This window comes from Hylaeus anthracinus, unplaced genomic scaffold (assembly GCF_026225885.1).
Source record: "Hylaeus anthracinus isolate JK02 unplaced genomic scaffold, UHH_iyHylAnth1.0_haploid 4, whole genome shotgun sequence".
NCBI lineage: Eukaryota > Metazoa > Arthropoda > Insecta > Hymenoptera > Colletidae > Hylaeus > Hylaeus anthracinus.
The window spans coordinates 7,282,883-7,304,340 of record NW_026535289.1 but is presented as its reverse complement, the minus strand read 5'-3'; the positions used below and the strand labels follow the sequence as shown (position 1 = coordinate 7,304,340).

Sequence of the window (21,458 nt, the reverse complement as noted above, 5' to 3'; positions counted from 1 at the left end):
GTTTAAAGGCAGAAACGACGCGAGAACGCGGAATCATCCGTCCTGGCAGACTCCTTCGAGTGAGTTTTCCGCGCGTTACCTCGCGGGACCATGATTCAGGAATGATACAGAGATCAGTATTTGTTATCACCGAGCACTGGAAGAATTTCGAGATAGGAAACGATGAAAAATACGTCTCGAAAGTCTCGAAGATCGTAACGGTGCATGAAACTTCGGGGACATTCGTGTAGAACGATGTTTTGAGACATGAAATGGTCGAGCGCGACGGTAAATTTCCAATTTGCGCGATGGCTGGAAGATTCGAGGAGGTGTGAATGATATTCCATTTTTTGGGGAGTATCTGGGCTATTAACATAGTGTCTGCCTTATCGAATATCATTTCGACCCTAATACCAACTCAAACTTACGATCTTCGAAGCGCTTCAAGAAAAATACAGTCGAATAGAGCGCCATTAACGGAATGGTACGCTCGAACGTACGAAAATGACAGAACATAAAATTCAATTAGGAAACCAGGACGACGATTTCTACCCCGATAAAAGAGAAAACTCCTCCGCCCATTACCCCAGAAGAGAGTAAAAGATCACCAATGTAACCCCCCGTCCCACCCCGGAGATTAACACGATCTCCTTTTAACGGGTTCGTCTTCACCCCCCAATAATTCTTATTTTTCCCTACACTTTGTCACCGATGTCCTCGGATACCAGCCGTAAAGGGGCTTCGCCCAGAATGGCCGAGCTGTAAATACCTTGGCGCGGGGAGCGTCCCCGTAAGTCGTAATAAACCGTCGTAAAGAGTCCGCAATGTGTTTCGCGCAAGGTAGTCGAATTCCCATCGGGAAACAATACGCGCCTACGTATACGCGGTTTCGTCCCAAAGGGCGAAGGGTCGCACTCGGTGGTTCCTCTTCGGTTACCGCGATACCTCCTTATAGGTCGCCGTTGGGTCGCGTTGATCGTGATCAAGAAAACCCCTCAAGGGCTCTTTTCACTTTGAGGTTTCAACCAAAATTCAATTTCTCAGATTTCTAAAAGCATAGGGTGCCCAGAATGTGTCTATACAATCATATTTTAGAATTCATAAAATTGTGAAAGTTCAACATTTTGAATGAGGGTCGAACGAGAAGTTGGCCATAAGTCTTAGTACTGGTGACTAATCGTTTTTAATATTAGATTGCAAGTAGCAGTGCCCACAGGGTTAAAGCATATAACTGCAGGCCTTTACTAGACACCACAGGTGTACACACTTCAGGGATGATTTGAAAGAAAAAATATAAAAATATTTAAAACACAAGGCATTTCGCGAAAGAAAAATATATACTTGAGAAACAAAATGTTCATCAGTTTCCTCGAAAAGAAAAGAAACATGTACACGATGGTTTCCTCCCGCAGGACGAGGGGTGGTGCGCACTTGGAGGTTGCTTTCCAAGCAACCGCGATAGCTCCTTATTGGTCGACATCGAGCCACGTCGGTCGGAACGAAACGACCTTAAGCGGGATCCGCTCGGTTTTATATCGCACCCCCGAGCAAGGATATTGGATTACAGTGATTTTCAATTATGAGCACGGGACCAGGGGATCCATGGAAAATACGAGCAAAATGCGCCATGCTAGGGATCGTTCGGCAACGAAAGAGAACAAAACGGACCGGCCTTTAATCGAGGCTCTCCTCGATCGCGAGTTGGAGTTGGTGCATTTTTGCCGCGAACTCGGCGGTTTATTAAAATTTGTATCGATGCCGACGCTCGACCGGGTCGAAATGAAATTTCCAGCTGCAGAGAAGACGGTTGGTAACGGGTTCACGGAAAATATTTTTTTCTTCTTCATTTCGCTTTTTTGGGGGGGTAATTCGGTCGTTCTTATCCGCGTAATCGAGATGTAAGGAGACGGAGGGTAACGGTAGTTGATAAATTCAATCGAACGGCTTAAAATTTTCGGAAGGATGAAATTCAATATCGGAGGAGTAAGTGATAAAGAGAACTTCCCAGTCGGGTAAGGTACGCTCTCTCGCGAAAAACTCTCCCGACGAGGGTGAGCTACCCCTCACATCGCAGAACCCTCCGAGTTTATGGATCGCTCGTAGGGTGGCAGCACCCTTCAATCTTGCACGTTTTCCGAGGTGGTTTACGACCGAAGGATATAAATTTAACATCAATTGGTACACGAGCGCGGCGCTGTTTGTTTTATTTATGTTAATCACCCGTTCGTTTCCGGCCCGATTAATAATCTTCCGCTAATAACCGAGCTCGTTTCGTGATAATAAACGAACCGTTACATCGTGTTCGATGCTCCATCGCCTGTTTTCATTATCGTCGTCCCTATGTATTCCACTTTCCAAATGTACTCCGAAACTCTTCGTGACACTGACTAATAGCGTGGATTAAAACGGGCATCCGTCAGATTTATGCAATGACAGTTACAGTCATAGAACGGCGACGAAGATATTTCATTATCACACCCCTTGCCCGTTCCGAATCGATGGGCAGCTCGCACCAATCAATCGCACCGCTAACTCGTCCATTTCGAAATTCACCGCGACGCTAAGTAATATTGCCATCGCGAAAAGGGGGTCAGCGATCAGACGTTTCGAGTCCTCGGTGACAGATTAAAAGCGAAGAAAATAGAGGGTAGCACAATGTGCCTCCGTATCGGTCGACATTTGGCTACGAGAGTCGGAGTTGAAACAATTTTAAGGATCTTTCTGCCTTTAATGGACAAAATTAAACTATAATTTTCGAAACTACGTATTTTCAAAATACTCTTTCAAAATAAATAATGCTGAACACTCGATCGATAAAGCAAACTGCTCTGTCGACAATGTACAACACTCTATCGACAAATAGTGCGACCAATCAGGGTACATACTACGTTACCGAACCTTATCGACAGAGTACTCTACCTAAAGATGCTATCGCTTCACAAAAGGGGTTGTGACGTTCGGAAGATGATTCGAGTAGTTGTTGCACGCGTGACAGATTAAAAGCTAAAAGGGGAGGGTGAACATCCCGAAAGTAAAAAGTCGGAGACGTCGCGTTCAGGCTCTTCCGATGGACGACATTCGAGACGATCCGCTTCCAGGGGTGGCACCGTCACCCTCCGAATAGAAATGCCCTACGAGCGCTGTAAACATTCAATTTAACCGGTGTCTTCTTTCGACAGAATTTTAAGATCCGTACGCGAGCGAAATGTAACGCCAACGTCGCTTTCTTTCGCGTAAAATGATCCGACATCGTCGTTCGTCAACTGCGACAACCCCTCAGCTGCGTCACGTGGCGTGACCCTATTCCTCCAACAATGAGGACGTTATAGATTGACAATGTTTGAGAGTGATGTCTCTATTGACTCATTCTACGCTAAGTCCGTAAGAACGTAAATATGGTTAAAGAATAATGAATGTTTATTTTTCAAATTCAGAGTCAAAACGCGCTGGTCTTTCAATTCGTAGCCAGCAAAATCATGGTTTAACTTCATCTAATTTAACATGGACTATTACACATCCTAAATTCATCGAAATCCCTGATATCGAGCGTAAAGGGTGATCGATACGACGCGGGGTAACCGTAATATCGTTAACTGGTAGACAGTCAGTACCAGGCGCTCCGAATCTCTGAAAATAAACTAAACATTTCCGTCGAATCAGTTGCCGTGTTTCCTTAAAATCTGAATTGGGTTAGCTTTGGAACTGTTTGACTTTCGGACTGTTCCCAATGAGTTTGGCATCACCCGAAGTATCTGCTTAGTAACACACTCCCTACCGATTTTAACCAACTCTTTAGGTTTGTTTAGGTTTGTTAGGTTTAGATTCGTTCATCTTTAAACTTGAGCTACAACTTCAAAAAAATACAAACGTGTTCCTTATTCTTGACTTCTCCGCAAACCTGTAAACTTCCATCAAGATCGAGAGGAGACACTTCGCGAACGTTTTGTTTGAGAGGAATCTCGTGTTCACCGGAGACCCTGGTTCAACGAATGTGGTTCTACCAACGAAAGCTCGCGTTACTTCATGCTCTGGTAGCGTTTCGATGAATTACTTCTCCTGCCGCGGCCATGGTAGCTGCTTCGAGTTAAGAAGCCACCGGTAACGCTTCCGCTAACACGGTGGCCGATCATTAACGGTCGGGCTGAACATTATTACGACCGGTATTAAAATCATGGCAATCATTATCGCCTTCAGCTGCCACGAGACACCGAGACGCGGTGTGTATCCTCTCCTCTAGTATATCCTCCTGTATCCTGTCCCTGTCAAATTTGTGGCCGGGCAGAAGGGCGTAGGTAAGTGCAATTATGCTAATCAAATCAAGGTGGGCAAGATGCTCCGAAGAGCCGCGGCGGACACGGGTAGGTAATGAGAGGTTACATCGCAGAGGAGCCGGAGTGCCAGTATTAGTTGAGGCTAACCTCAAGGTTCCGCGCCAGAGAGGAGGAAAGCTTGGCCAGTCTGTGCGAGTCGAAATGGCCAAGATTCTTGATCCTCGTTTCAAGGACCGGTGGGGAAAGCAAAAGGCAACGCCCTGGCTCGTTTCAAAGATCGAAGGAAGCTAATTTGAACGTTGCTTCGCCGCCGCCGTATGAACATCCGTTCCGTTTAGCGTGCTTCGGATCATCTTCTTCCCTTTTCAATAAACGATGGAGGGATTTCTTGGTAGAAATGTAGAAATTTGTATGGGTGAATGAATGAAGCGGAGTCATCATGCACTCCAATTAAAAAATTCCTAGAGTCTAAATAATTGTAACTTTGAGTCGAGGCTTGTCTAAAGCGTGAATTCGCAGCGTACGCGTAGCATCGTCGCGGTGGCCGTCGGATTATTGCTTTCTCGGCTGTTAATTCGCCATGTTGGCACGTTCGGGGCGCGCGGCGTCGCTCCGGCGTACGTGTGGGACTCGTCGTCGGTGCAATCAAGAACCCCGCGAGGAGAGAGGGCAAGGAAGAAAGTACCGTGTTTCGAGTGGCAATATAATACAGCCGCGAAACAATGGAACACCATGTACGCTCGGCCACCAGCGCAATAAAACCACGAGCAACGGTGGCGTATAAGCCAAGAGGGCCGTAGGAACTTCCGCGGCGGATGAGGGATAGAAAATTAAATATTAATTTCGTTGGCCCCGGCTGCCGGAGAAAAGCTCATCGCGCATGCCTCCGGCTTTCTGACCGGTCGAACCACCCCCACACCCTCCACACATCCCTCGTCTTCGTGCCCACGACTCCTGATTCGAAAAGGTGAAACTCATCCCGTCGGCGCAGCCAGATCCCGGCAGATTATTTTCGCCTGAATTCAGAATCAAATTAACCTCGCCCTTCGCATGAATTATGCCAGCTTCGTTCGCGGCGAGTGTCGAAAAACGCCTGCACGCGCGATTCCAACCGACGAACGCCGACCAAGAAGGGGTTCGAGTAGGAGAACACTGGATTTAGAGTGAAAGCAAGTGTGTACTCGTTGGCGCGGGATTTTTACACTTTCGCGCCGGGTTTAATCTCCTTTCGCGTGGAAACAAAAGTTTCACGTACGGGGGGACCCGTATTTTTTCTGCGTTGACGACTTTGGGGGTCGAAACTTCGGTTCGTGGTCGTTTAGCGAATAATAAAGATTTAGGGTAAAGTTGAATCGAGCAGTTTTCGATTTTAAACAGTTCTGTGCCATATCACAATGATTAGAATTTAATATTAATTTTAATATCCGCTCTGGAGGGATCGCTAAATGTTTTCTCAATCGAGGAGGTTCGCTGGGAGATGAAATTTCCAAATTATTAATCTAACCGATATCCGGGTCGCTTGCGTCGGCTACAAACAGCGTCGACTGTCTCCTGCAAACGCCGAAATCCCGTTTGAAACCACTTCGGGCCGTTTAACGCTGTTTCGTTGGATCACGGGTGATATGATCGGGGCACGCTCGAATCGCGCGTCTGAATATTACGACATAAATTCGCCGTATACGTGGAATGCACTCGGTGGCTGGAGGGGTGAACAGGACCAAAAAAAAAAAACACGGCAGGTCAGCGAATGTTTCCTGTACGCAGCACGCGACGCCTGGCAATGAGGGAACAGGGTGGGAGGACAACTGTCGACGACGGAAATGCAAAAGTTCGATTTATGCGCTAGTACATTGCCGTATGTATACATATATACATGTTATGCGCATATGTAGACATACGTGTCTATGCACAGGGTGAATCGAAAATCGTAGCGTACCAGAACAGGGTAGGATTCTGCGTAAGAAAATAAAAACAACATTTTTCGAAAATACACTTTCAGCGATTAAAACATTTAGTGTTACTTCAACTGCAGCATCGTCAATGTTTATAAATACCAGCTCGGGTAGAGGTAACCGATAGTGAAGTACAGGATAACCAAATCGTATCCAATCGCTGGAACAAACTTTGAAATCGATTTCTCGAAAACGAGGCCGCGGATTAGAGTGTTGCACCAATTTTTTTCCTTATTTTCTCACGTAGTTACACATCCGCCCAGGTGTGCCACGATTTTCGTCTCACCCTGTACACACACACACGCGCGCGCGCGCGCGCGCGCACACAGATATATGTATCACGCTTGCATATCAAGGGATGAAGCGTGAACGATGATGCATGGTCGTTCCGCATGCGCTCGAAACCCTCTGTCCCTCTTCTATCCGTGTTTTTCTTTTTTTTACATGACCAGCGTTCTATCAATGTTTCATAGATCGCGTGATACGAAACGAAAAAGCGCGCTCGAATTCCGTCCCCGATAGCGCGAACGCACTTGCTGGACCCCTAAACTCACGGGGGTACATCACGGTGATGCATCGTACGGGGTATCTCGCTCCAGCGATATTGCGCGCGAGCCACGCATATCTAATATCCGTTCACACGGCGCGACGATTCAAGATTTATGCGCCAGTAACGCTATCCGTTTTTGCGCTGGGTGTTTTTAAAAATTGCTTCCACGATCGTAAATGTTCAAGCTTGAGGTCGGGGGCGGGGAACTTCTCTCGCTAAGATTTGTTAGTAGCTTGTGGATTCGAAGACTCTTGCATCGCCGTTGGCTCGCTACTAAAAGTTTAAGTTAACCTACTATTTGATGGAAAAAAATGTTAATACACTAATTCTCTATTTATTTCTGTTTTTCATTTTCGTCAACGTGGAAATATTTATTCGGAACAAATGAAACAGGAAACCTAGAAATATGTATTTCGAAAAATATTATACAACAAACACGGAATAAACGTGGAAATAACAGTTGCATTCACGGCATGCGGCATTGTTCTGAGTTCGACCGGGAGCGCGAACCTTGTATTCCAGAGATGGGCAAATTTTTATACCAATAATAGATGACAAATAACAATACTGCACAGCGATTTATCCGCAACGTTAATTCCATTGAAAAGTTATTTAGACCAGCTTTTATTTGCCGAACGTGAAATGTAATTACATTTAGCAAATCGAACTGTAAACGTCATTGTACATATGAAGGACTAGAAAGTGTTTATTTTTCATTCGTTACTCGATATTTATGATCGAATAATTTATATTGATGGAAAATAATATTAAAAATATGAAATCCATGAATAAATACTTCCGTTTATTAATTACAATTAATTAATTCAAGGACAAAAAGCATGTGTAAATAATGGAAAAGTACTCTTAATTGAAACGTTACCGATTGAAACCTAAACCAAGTATTCAAACAACCAAAAAGAAACCCTACTTTGATTTACGATGATATTAAATCTCTCAGATTCAAAAGAAATGAAAGAATATCACGCCCCTTGGATTGCCACGAATCGTAACTTTTCAGCTTCTCCCTCTCTGCAATTTTCAGGGCAACGCAACGGGGGAGCAAGATTTGATTAAAATGGAACGCAATAAATATGACAATTGACAATATTCACTGGAGTACACCACGCGCCGAGATCTGTTTGCTGTTGATCTGCTGATATTGTTTAACATATCCCGTGCTATCCACCGAAATGGAAAATCGCATTTCAATTAAAGCACGCAAGTGTAGAAATGTTACACATATGTATATCCATCGCGAATCGTATAAAATTCCCAAGCACCGTGTGACGAATGTCGCTCAGAGTTTTCGCGAAAATGGTCGATGCCAGGGTGATCTGTCTTAATAGTTCCGCGCTTCCAGCAGCAACATTTGTTTCGCCGTCATGAAGTTACATGGTCCGAAGCAGCAGTTTACACGTACCGCAGCTACGTAGCCCGCGAGCGCAGTATATTCATGCCAGGTTTAGCCCGGGTTACCTCGCGGAGAGAAAGATACCCGTGCCGGGATTGAAAATAAATTTCACTGTGAGCCTAACCCGTACAAATAGCTTCGTACTGATTTTAATGGCAGCGCCGCCGTTCTACGAGCACCCCCGTTTTATCACCGTTACTTCGAAACCGAACCAACGATCGTTGGATTTCGGTTATTGTTATTTTTCCGGTTTTGACGTTTCGAAACGGACGCCGTTATTTCATTAACGCGTCGACTGCCACGCTAGATCCTCCCGAGTCCCATCAGGCCACGATTTTCTGCATGATATACAACGTGCACATATATTTTATGTACATAGGCAGTCGGATTAATTAATGAAGGGATTGATTGCATACGTCTCAACTGTAATCTAATCTCAATTAACTCTCGTGTCATTTGTAGAGCAAATTTTCTCGTCGTGAAAGATGTAGTTCATTTTTTATTAGAACTTATGATAAGTAATGACTGGGTCAGGTACTTAATACTTAATTAATATTTAATGCTTGAATACTTGAATTTTAATTCTTAATATCTTAATAGTTTTTTCGATATTTCTGTTGGGACATTCCAGATCTGGACATATTGTGAGTAGATTTGACGAAATTCTTCATTTCTTCAGGTAGCTAGTAATCGATCGAATGGTTCATCGACAGAGTCAGCAGGTCGACCTGTCTCATCGACCAAGTGTCGCACTTAAACATTCAAAATTGCGTGCTGTTATAATTAATGCGAGACTTGATAATATTAATAGTTCCGTTACGAATGCTATTTGGGCTCATTAATAAAGCTTGTCTACCAGGTCCTGCCTCAGGCGTGACGCTATTAATCGTTTGTGCAACCTGTTAATGTAGTAATGGGCTATAGAATAATCAGAGATTGTCAACAAACGATTCTCTGCTAAATAAACCTTCTCGACGAGTTCAAATAGCAGATTCAAAATGAAACACGGTGACATTCCTTTCTGTACTAAATCGTACTTCAGTACTCGTCACCTAGACAAAATAGAGCACTTTAATTTTTAAATGTCCCAAATACCTTGAAACGGACGTTCTCAGAGAAGCTTTGCTATCGGATCCTGCGAGCCCAGACTCGTCACTGTCAAGTCCGAGAGTCGCGAGTTGACGGTATCTGGGCCCACGTGGCTGGAATCGCCATATTTCGCGTTTCGTGTCGCAGCGTCATAATCACGAATTGTGTTCCACGGGTTACGTCGCGTGTAGCGTCAGGCATCGCGCTTTAATCGCAGATCTTAAAAATGATTTCCCCCGTAAAAATAATAACTACCCACAGAACGGTCTCTTTATCCTAGATTCGTTTTATTCGAATCACGATTTCAATTTTGTTTCAAAGGTAGATGTAAAAATCTGCACGACTCTTCGTCGAGTAATTTTTAACGTTACGCTCCGCACGGCGGTCATTGGCCGGCGGTCGCGGTGTCGCTGGTTCGTTACCGTTTACCATCATTAATGCAAGCAGGATCGCGTGAACCAGTGGCAGCGATTTTGCAACTAGATGAAAACGGCATGCAACGTGTCGCATACGCGCCGTTAAGGACAAATAGAACGAAACGATCCTTCGAAGGAAGTTGACGAAAAAAGAGAGGAAAGCCTCGGTTAGATCTCGAAGCGATTTCTCACGGAGACCAACCATTTTTTTTATACGCTTCTCTTAAACGTCGTGTCGTGCTTCCTGGTCGTATATTTTCTCCAAAGGTAACATTTGCCTGACGCTTGGATCACGCTTTCGCTTTTACCGCGCGGTTGCAAACATTTTTATCGCGTCGAGGCCTGATAATAATCACCGAGCGCTTCATGAACTTTTATTTAGAACGTTTAAAATCTGCGCTAGAGATTTCGAGGGGTTTCGTTTATCGGAATATTTTGGTATAACGCGACGGTGCTTTCGGTGGCCATTAATAACACCCTCGATACCATTGAAACCGTTGCATTCGCGCTTCTAGTGGCTTCCTCTCCTCTTTTTTCATATATATATATATATATTTTTTTTTTTTAATGCATCCCCGATAATCCCTGTCAAAATCCAATCGAACATGGACGAGAAATTAATGGAATATTTTCGTTATCATCGCGCACAGCGTCCTGCGCAGATAGGAGGAAGAAGAGAGCCCGAATCGCTGCGAGGAACGGGAAACGGGTTTATGGAACCCGCGGGAGCAACGCTAATTGTCCGGTCTACTGTTTTTGGCATATTATTACATCCTACCGAAAATGTCGTTCCGTTTCCAGTCGGGCTGTCGCATTAAATTAATATTATCGTTGCCTAAAAAGCCCGAACGATTTTGCTGAACGAAATCAACACGCAGCGAAAGCGTACGAATTTTAATAAACCGGGGACCACGCGAGGAGAGTGAACGGCGAGACATTAACATAAACAAATATACGTCCGCTAACACTCCCGTGTTTTTGCGCTCGTAAATTAATCCGTTTTGGCGCGTAACGAGAAACGTTATTAGCGATGTTTTAAAGGTGCATAATGGCCGACGGTAGCGGTTCTATGTGTTCATGTTTCACTTTTCGATTTGTCGGGACAGAAAGTACCGTAAAAAATAGTAAATAATATATATATAGATATAGAAGAAGAGAGGTTCATGTATGCACTATCCAAAACGAAACTTTTTATCCAAAGACCCAACTGCGGATCACTCTAATCTGCGACACAAACGATCGACATCGATTTCACCTCTAGCTCTACTTAACCCCCCGTCAACCACGTCGGCCCTAACTCTTCCAACCCTAACGCACGTATTTAGGTGTCCTATTTCTTATTCTCTATTTTGATGATCCTCGTACTCAAGTAATTGTTCTATTCGATTAAAATGCTACCGATCGAGCTATCGGTCTTCTTTCTCCGTTCAGCGTAGAAATAAAACGAAAACTCCGGGCCGTCACGTAAATGGACGACCACTCGCGCAAAGATATACGGCGTTTCCACTTGAAATTTCCTCCCCTTTTTGCTCGTCCTGGCCTGATCGCGATAATGTTCGCGTTCGGCGCGGTCGCGTGCTCCGTTCGCGAAAAGAAGCGAAAATAAACGAGACCAGGCGGCAGAAAGTGAAACTCGTAATTACGAAAACACGACGCCGGTCAATACGAAAGAGCAATGCGTGAGATAACGCGTGTACATAACCAACACGGCCCGGTGAGTTCGGCCGTGGAACGATAAGAAATGCCTTTGGTCTCGCGTGTCGCGTTATTTCGCGTCCCGCTCTGAATATTTATAAGGGCTGTCCGTCAAGGGGGATGGGGAGGCGCGGGGCCGCGTGCATTTTCATTTCAAAGTTGCAGACCTGTCGCGGCCAGATTGGAGTGAAGATATTATAAGTGAAATATTAAATTTCTGTCTCCCTTGGCTCCCTTTTGCCGCTCACCTGTCGCGATGTTTGAACCAATGTTAACCTCCCCTTGGAATCACGGAAAACAATTAAACTGTTTTTAACCGGTTACCTCCGTTTCGGGCCTACCTGGCGGAAACTTTCACGAAAGACGTCAACTTTACGTTCTTTGGTATTTTTGTACAATCTAACAAAGGTGGAAATGTTTCGATTCCCAATGTCCTTTGTCCTTTTGATCATTTTAATTTCCATTAAACAAAAAGCACCTCCGAGGCAACGCAATATCCAATAGATTAATTCGCACGATGTGATTTCAAATTGCCAACAGCTTTTTACAAGAATAAATTGCAAAATTCCCCAGTAAATTTATTTAAAAAGGCCACCGCGATATTCGCGCGTATCGAACGTCGAAAGTTTCCCCAAATGGGCTTTGAATAGCAGCACGGTATTTATCTTTTCCGGCCAATGGCGCACATACATAACAATTTCCGATGATCGTTCGCGAGCAGATAAATTGTTAAAAAAATATTCCCGAAAGGTTTCAGGCCCTGCGGGACCAGGCTCTCTGCCGGCGATGCTCAATTTTCGCTCTTGTTTTCTGTGAAAACAAAAGCGCCGCTGCATTCGCCGTCGATCACCAAAGGTTACAAAAATATTCAGCGCTGACGCGCGCGTCACTGTCACCGAGGCTCGCGTCGCGGTTAAAAAAAGGAAAAGTCTTCGAGAACCCTTGATTGCCCGGGAATAATATTTGGAAGGGGTGGTTAAACTTACCGCGACAAGATGTTCAAGACTTTTCGTTCCCCTTGACTCGAGCGCGTTCTCCCTATGTTTTTTCTGCCCTGTGACGTGTAAGGTGGTCGCAGCTTTTCCATCTGTGCCCTTCCGAGGTCCCACTTGTCGCGCCCTCGCCCTTGCGCTCCGATCGGGAAATTTAATTAGAAGTCGATAAACTTGAATAAATATCCGTACTGCATCAATTTGGAAACTCGACGTATTGTTCCGCCGATGTAACAGCGTAGAGGAAACCCTTAGTTACGGGGACAGCGAGGGTGGTTCCGGACCTTGACGCGTTCGTTGTCAGAAGTAGTTTACTCGGACCACCTAACTCCGTGACTGGTCACTGTTGTTATCTAGAACACAAATACATAATGTGATTAGATTGTGGCATTAACGCTTCGTCATTGGAACTGTACTTCTGGAGGGTGAATTCGATTAAGTACCAAACAAGTATGTCCAATTTTTCTTCTGCTCTTTCCGTGACTACTTGGGTTAATGGGAGAAGATAAATTGACCTCTGGATAACAAATTTAGTGGTGGAATACTTTTTCGTGTTTGAAACATTCCTCGTAACAATGACTAAAATAAGTTCAATGAAAGCAATTTTAATCGCGAAATAGCAGAAGCAGTTGAATACTTTATCATTTTTAAATTGGACGAACGAACATTTTCGCACGATTCATCAAACTTGACGTTGTAATTCAACGCGAAGAAACCGGAATCGAATAAACCGAAATTTTTCCTTTCGGACGATAAACTAGGACGGTCCCGCGAGCATGACAAACGTAACTTCGTCGACGCAATTTGCCGTAAAAGCGGCTACTTTATTAACGTAAAATTGCTTAATCCGTTCAGAGGCGACAGAACCCGACGGGCAAGTGTTCCTTTATTTACCAAGAGCCGGGGCTGGTAATTCCCTAAAGCGATCTTTTTCTCGCCCCGTACGTGCTTCGTGGAATCGATCGGAACCGGACTCCTCCGAGCTTGCGAGCCCCGATGCAGCGCGCGCATCATCATCATTCGTCAACATTATTCACGGTCACGATACACGCTCGTAACACAAGAGGCAGAGGGAACGGGGTGGGTGGGAGCGAGCCAGAGTGGTGCAACATCATCTAACCCTCGGCAATTCGAAGGCGACTCCCGCGTCGGGACGATTAAATTTCACGCGGCGGCCAGGAGAAACACGCTTCGACGGAACGAGGGGTTCCAGGGGTGTGAAGCGTCGCTTTCCTGGACGGTGGCCTCTGCCACGGTGGTCGTAGACAGCCACAGAGAGGGTGCTCCTGCCCCATGACGCAGCATCGGCTTCCACGCGAACCCGACGTAATCTCTCGAGGGCGTGGACGTGTCTCGTGAATGGATCCACCTGCCGGAACGTTATTGTCCGTGGGACACGAAATGTTCGTAAATCGTCGGGGCTCGGAACGGATCATCGATAATTCCGTGGCTGGTCGCAAAGAAACCGACAGAGTCATTTTTTAGACTCAGCGACCCGTCCACGCGCCCTCTGTGCGCTCCTTTGAGGATTTTATAAGATGATGCCACGCAAATCAACGTCGCTGCGTTTATAACAGGGGTTCACGTATTAGTGGAATGACGGCATTTGCGTGTGGCTTCGAGAAGAAACATAAATTACACCCAAACGTAAGAAGATTTAGAAAAGAAACTTTTTAAGGTGAATGTCTCTCAGCCCAATTTAGTACTGACACAATGAAGTGATATCTTCTTCATTCTCGATGTCAAACATTGAATATGTGGATCCACAGGTCGTTTAAATTAATTTATTAGACAAGTTATTTCGACACTTGTCGACGTTTTATTAAAGAGTACCAGGGAGAACAAATCTGTGCTGCGATCACCACCCAGCAGCTCGCGAAAACCGGTATCGAGATGAACGCAATGAAAGTTTAAAGATCGAATATTTATCGCCGGCGCCATTTTACGCCTGTAGTTTATGAAATATTCTGTCTGCCTTGTTGCAATTCCCGATTCAACTCCACTAACCATGCATATTCAACAATCTCTGGAGATATCAAATTATCCCATAACAGAGATTGCACAGTAGCATCCAGCGGCGATTTTGCGCCTCGCTAGAAAGCAATCTGGATGTTCCAATTCGCTCTGAAAGTCTAAAGACAAGGAAAATCGCATCCCCCCGACGCGGGAAACCTGAAGTTTCGCAGGGGAACGGGGAAAAAAAAGGTCGTAAATTCTCAAGTATTGTACTGAATTCCAGTCGGCCATGAAGTCGTGTTCCGGATTTTCGCCCGTGTTACTTTTCCTCTTATGGGAAAACCACGTTTCGCTCTTTCTTGCGACAAAGCATGAAATTTACAATTTTTTTGTGCTTCAACGTTTTCCTCAGGGAGCACGATACGTTGTGCGGGCTTTCATTGACTTTTATCCTTTTATCCGACTTGGGCGACGTGTGCAACGTTTATACAATCTGAAACTTTCTGCTTTTATTCCCGATTTACTTTTAAGAAGAGACATCGCTACTAGCGACTTTGTCGCCTACAAATATCCAGCCAGCGCTGAGCGTTCATTTTATGATTACAGGATGATCGTTCGTTTTATGGATACTTATTTTATGGCCTAACGAGTGGCGCATCCGATATAGAAGGATCCGTACAAAGCACACTTTCCGCATAAACTTACGATACGTTTCGCGGAAGCGGTGACTTTTACAGAAAATTATCAATTTGCACTGAAGAAGAAGAATATTTATTCGGGCCCTGAGTAGATGTTAACAATGTGAGGTACTCGATACGGTATTCATTATAGTCGAACGTTTTTCTTAGTATAAATAGTAGCTTCTCGTTATATAAACGGTGGCATCGAATTTGTCCTGCTTTTAATCACAACGAGCGATCCCGCATGGTGTACGCAAACGATATTACTTTACTCTTCATGGACGCCCAAAAGAACTCTTAATGCAAAGAAAGCAAAGAATCAAAAGTTCCAACCCAACTAGCGTTTGACAAACCTCTCGAACGATCCCCAAAGTGCCGCTCTCTATTTGTTCCAGTGACTATACATGGTCCATCTATGCTGCGATGGCAAACAAAGAATTTCCATATCGAGCCGTAGACAGCGCCTCGATAATAAGTCCTGGCGTGGACAGCTGGACCGCTCGAATGTTATTTTTCAATTCGCGCTCGGTGAAAGTCGACGCACGCGAAACAGGACCTACGAAAGGGGTTGCACCCCCGATGGAGGGAGGCTGGCCGAGGTTTCGACGATAGCTTCAGACGTTTTGAATAATTCAATGAGAGCAACTAATTGTGTTTATGCAAATGGTGGGGGGGGGGGGGGGAAGAGGTGGAGTGGAACAATGAGAGAGCGAGAGGTGTGCTCGATTTCCCAAGGATGCGGGACGTCGAGATAAGACGCGAACTCGGAGAGGGTTAAAACGATGAACGGGCACTCGCGACATTCGCCCGGCCCTATCGACGCCCCATCGAGCTCGAAAAGTTGGAAACGCATCGGTACGGGAAGGGGATGGCGGGAGATCGTGGATCTGACACGCGTGTTTCCACGCAGCCCGGGCACAAGCATATGCGACCCCTTCGCTATTTCATGGACAGGAGATCCCGCCCCTTGATCAAGCCAAACATAACCTCCGAGGGATTATCTAAATTGCTTCGTGAAATGAATTAACGGTGCCCGTCGATGATCGCTTCTCTCCCTTTCTCTTTCGTTCTGGATGTACCGGAGATTACAGAGCCGCCCGATCAACGATAACGATAACTAAAGGGTAGCCAGCACCACTTGCGCTTTCCGCGGTTCGCTGCCGCGCTACGAACTTGGAACTCTGTGTTTGGGTAATCGAGCTCGACGAACGCTTTTTTGTCTAACCAGACGTTAAAGAATGAGACCCTAGAGATGATCCCCCCTAATATTAGTAATATACCTACTATAGTCTGTTACCAATTTACGAAAATAAAGAAATTGTTCACAATAGCAAGTCTCTGAATTCTACAAAATTTCACATGAAATCGAGTTTATTTGACGTAAAGTCAGTCCTAAAAAAGTATTCGTACCTTCTATATATATTGAAGAAATTTGTTTAATTTAAATGAATGCTTCATGATTCCAGATAAATTTGTAATTATAAATATATACGTGTGCGAAGTTTATTCGTGTATATATTTGTAATTGGAAATTGATTTGAAAGCATGAGGCCTATAATTTATATTAGACAAATTAGACAAATATCTTCAATAGATATAGAGGGTACGAGTACATATGGGACTGACCGTATGTACAACTTTTGATCATTTTTCAAAACATTTGGAACGCTGCCTAGCCACCGTGTTCCACGAGTAACGCGATTCCTCGCGTTTATCGCATTCCTGTTGCGCCCTGGCCGATCCAGGCCGCGATGTACCGCGCGAGCATAGAATGATACGAAAGAACGCTTAGGAATTAATTGCCAACGCGCCGTTGGGGTCAACGTTTATACCGGCGTGTTCATAATCCGCAACGCGCACTCGTATTTTCGAGGGAAACACTCTTAACGCTCCAGAGCGGAGGAGAGAGCGGAGGTTACAGTATGCAGCCGGCTCGCGGCCACAAGAAACCGCTGTAAGTGCATTGTCTTGTAAAAAGAGAAGCCGGGCTCGGGTTCAATTAACTTAATGCAAATTGCCTGTCGTATCCATGCCCGCACACGTTCGCGCGCGCAATACGAGGAGGAGACAGAAACGTCGGGATGAAAAAAGCCCGCGAAACGCCTCGCAGGTGTTCGATCGCGAGCATGTTTTTTCCTCGCGTGGACGATCAACCGGGGTTTCGTCTCGCCCTGTTCGAAACACGGTTCTGGAAGTGTGAGAACAGAGCTTTTAATTTAGACGGAATGGTAATACAAAAGTTTGTACATCGTTTGACAGGTCATTGTTCGACAGAAGAATGTACTTTTGGAAAGCATTGTCCTGTGACAAAAAAATAAAAATTAAACTTATTGAAGTTCGTACCTCTGTGGATTTTTATTAACACGTCGACTGCCGTGGGGGTCACCGGTGGCCGGCGACGGCATCGATAGTAAAAATACATAATTAGAGTAAATATCGATACTGATAGCATAGAGACAATGAGGGTACGAATATCTATGGGATTGACTGTATATCTATCTATACTGTAACGCTCTTCTCTGTCTCTCAAGCTGGAGCAAGTTGAGATAAAAGTAGAACTCCGACGTGCATGACCACAGACTGCCAATTGACTTCGTCTCAACTATAGCTATTCAAATGCTAACGGATGCCTATATGCTAAGGCAACGCTTGCCATGCAGGCAGCATAATCATCCCCGAATCGATAGTGAACTTGAGCAGACGCGAATTACTCTACGCCAACGAGTTCTTTTCATGGTAAAGAGTAATACCATACAGTCATATTTATCAATCACTGAACACGCGTTACATAAAATATCATACTTGTCAATTATAAAATAAACTTACCGAAGGAGATCTCCATCGAGATGGAAAAACGTCACGATTCGAATAAATGCACGATTCAGGGTGCCAGCCCGAACGGTGTCAACTTCCAACAGCCTTATCAAACAGTAAGATCCCCCTAGCAAACCATGACAATATTCTCGACAGGAAAATAGCGGCCAAACGTAAAACGCATCGGAAAAGACATTTCCAATATTATCTTCCACGCAAAAGTATCATGCCATACGCGAAAGCAGACATCTGCCACGTCGGTCCACGAATTTCGAGAAAACTCCCGGGTACGAAACCGGGGCGTTCGCGTGGACACGTTACATACACCAGGGAACGTACCATTGCCCTAATGTACCGAGCGTGGAATATTCAACTATAATGCTATCCAACTGATTGAAAAAATCTGTCAAAGGAAGGAGGCTTAAAGAAAAGCAAAGGGACGCTCGCGTCGCGTGGCGACAGCGTACCTGCTTTCGATTCGATTCCGATGAAAGTCCCCAACCCAGACGATTCATCCCCTTTTGCCGAGCGAACGCGCCCGAGACCGCGTCTCGACGGATCTCTCGAAGCGTCGCGATCGCCTGGCATATGTGCGAGATGAATTACACGAACGAGGATTGCGAGAAACGATCGACATGGGCTTCGCGCAAACGCTGTCAACGCTAAGCGCCGGCTATTGGACGCATTTACGAAATTACAACGATCCCTCCACCGCGGACTGCGCAAAGACGCACCATTGGATTCCTACTGGTAGCAGGAGAACTATCCGTGAGTACTTATATACGAAAAACTTAATCTACTTAGGCGGTGGGCGCTTCTTTGATGGGTGAAAGGATGAAAGATGATTGAGAGTGTTAGCAATCGATGCAAATTGAGGCTCTTTTGTCAAAATGGGGATGGAATATTTTGGTGGCTCGAAGCGAGCATTTATTATACTTTGACTGTAGCTTTGAGTTACCTTTTTAGTGGGCAGAATATAAGTGTAAGTCTTAGGGAACTATTCTCTTGGTTATCTTTTATTTATATAAACAACCTATCTCTCATTGACGGAAGCTATTCAAAAGGTAACAACTATTGTTACCTAAGATACCTAATCAAGCGAGAGAGACTCTCCGCTAACCCAGACTTCGTATTTTAAAAATGAATGTGTGGGAAATTCTCATTAGACACTAATTACTTTTTGAAGTTAATAAAGGCGAGCGCGCTACATAGGCCACTGCGAATATCAACAAAGTTTATAATAGCATTTGCTTCGAAGCTGAGACAACTTTCCGATAGATAAGAACTTCCAACGACTTAGATGTATTGAAAATGACACTGGCGAATTTTTGAAACTGAACTAACTTGAAAGAAGCTTCGATAAAATAATCGGGGGATTAGAGGGAGGGTTATTTGAATAAAACTTTAAGAAAGCTCGTGCAGCGGTCTCGTGCATCGAAGTCGACTTAAGAATCAAAAGCTACAATAATTTGGCAAATAAACGTTTCGAATGTGAGAGATTGCTCGCATTTTGAGGCTCTCGATCCGACCGATAACAACAGGAATAACGAGGGTAATACGATGACTTGCTTGCAAATCCACCGCCGCCCTCTTCCTCGTCCTAGGATCGCTTTTCATCTGGTAACGTGTAATCCGAAATGGCGTGTGTTGCGCTCCCGTGTCCAATGCAATATACCCACGTGCATACGCCACGTACTCCATACAGGGAATTATAAATGGGCGAAGCCCAGCTGCCGGATGGCACTCGTGCAAAGCCAAATCGAATGGAGACACGCGACACTTTCTCCCTTACTCCGTTTCCCTTCTTCTCACCTACCCTCCCATCGCTCTTCCTCTATTTTTTTTTCAACCGTGTTCCGGTCACTTTTACCATTCGACGATGGCAGCAAACAATTTTCAGAATTGCGAAGCTTTGCCAATACCACCAAAATATCGGTATATCCAAGGTTGCAATTCTTTGAAACAATAATTCAAAAGTTATTTATCGCGAACACTGAGATTCGAATCCAAAGACATATGTCTAATTATTCATAAAATAAAACAATTACCTCCGACAACACTAACTGAAAACTAATCAATCCACTCATATAAATAATTTTTCTTGCAATCGAACAATATTTCCGAACGCGAAAAGCCGTGTATTTCCGTGCCCGCCGTTTGGGAATTCGATATTTCAACGGTGGTCGTACAAAATTTTCTCTGCTTTCTTTTTTGTTAATTAATAACACATTCCAGCGAAAAACGACTACAACGAGCGAAACGCGCAAACCAGCGAAACCAATATCGTACGATTCGAAGCCCCTTCGAAATTCGTTGGGAAAGTTCACGCATTTCGTAGGGGTAGAGGGCTAAAGCCCGAAAATGGGCTGAATCGATTCCAGCAGCCAACGGTGGTTGCTTTTACAAAGCATTTGAGGACGCTAGTACAAACTCGCCGTCGAAAAGATTAACTCCGCCTCTTTAATGTTTTTATAGAGGTGATTAACTCCGAGCGCCACTCCGATCTCCACGGGCGACATCATCCCCTTTGGTCGTAGCAGAAGTGCACCGGACCATGGGACTCGCCACTCGATGCAATTGCAATTCTGCACGAGTGTCGAGTGCCATTTCGAAATTGTCCTTGCGTTCGCGCCCATTAATCCTATCGTCGACGCGGGATGGCTTAAGCGATATAGCCTGATTGTCGCGTTAAAGAGTCACGCGCGATTACTCTCACGATCGTGCGATTCCGTGCCCCGCTTGTCGTTGGAAAGGGGTTGCGACTTTCCACGATAGACGGGAAGAAATTGTCGCAGCCACGACACCGTTGCCAGTCGTCGTACGTCGATGAAATTGGAACAAACACTATGCACACTTCGTGAATATTTCAGGGGATCACATGGACAGAGGATCCGGGGTAATCCATTGCTGTTAAAAGGGTTCGTAAATTTTTCACTAGGAAATGTGAGACTAGGACACGTACACTCTGTGTGTTCTTGATACGTTAGTGGTGGTGTAGTACGTGTGTATGTTAAATATTCATTTTGGCTTGAGGATTCACTCGTATTCGAGTGACGTGAGACTTGTAATGTCTGATGTTTATTACAAACATTTAACTGTTTGTTCGAGGTATAATTGTGCATTTTATTTGAGTCACAATGAACTTTGTAAGTTTCAGACTTATTAGAAATACAGGGTTAGAAAAGTATTAATTTTAATAATCCTGCGGCTTGACTACATCATAAAGCACCACTGCATTAAACTGACAATATTTTAACAATTGTTTGGAAAACAAAGAAGTTTACGATCACGGTTAAACACAGTTTCCCGCGGTTCTGTTTGTTACGATCCATTCACCGAAGAGTTTTGTTCTCTCGCCGGAAGCGCTTATTACGGACCGCAGACTTTCAAGCATCCGCCCAGCTATTTTTAGCTGAAAATCTACCCCCGTCCGTGACTGTTTTACGGAAGCGTAATCACGACCTTAACCTCGCGAAACTAATGGATGAATATTTCCAGGGTTGCCGGTTAATATGCTAAACATTTCATCCGAAGGCCTACAATGGCGGACGGGGAAACCGTTGCCCCTTTTTGCGCCCCCGAGTAATGGTAGGTATTACGGCTCCCGCGAGGATCCGGTACCGTCTGTACCCCCGAAATAATCGTCGTAATTA

The 21,458-nt window shown here is 44.8% G+C and overlaps 1 long non-coding RNA gene across 1 annotated transcript in view; it reads right to left on the bottom strand.

Moving 5' to 3' along the window:
• LOC128894626 (uncharacterized) overlaps positions 1 to 21,458 on the bottom strand; it is a 77,931-nt gene that overhangs the window by 12,243 nt on the left and 44,230 nt on the right. Inside the window, exon 4 of the long non-coding RNA XR_008461605.1 lies at positions 12,350 to 12,708. This is a non-coding gene — a long non-coding RNA (uncharacterized LOC128894626). The remainder of the gene's footprint in view (positions 1 to 12,349; positions 12,709 to 21,458) is intronic.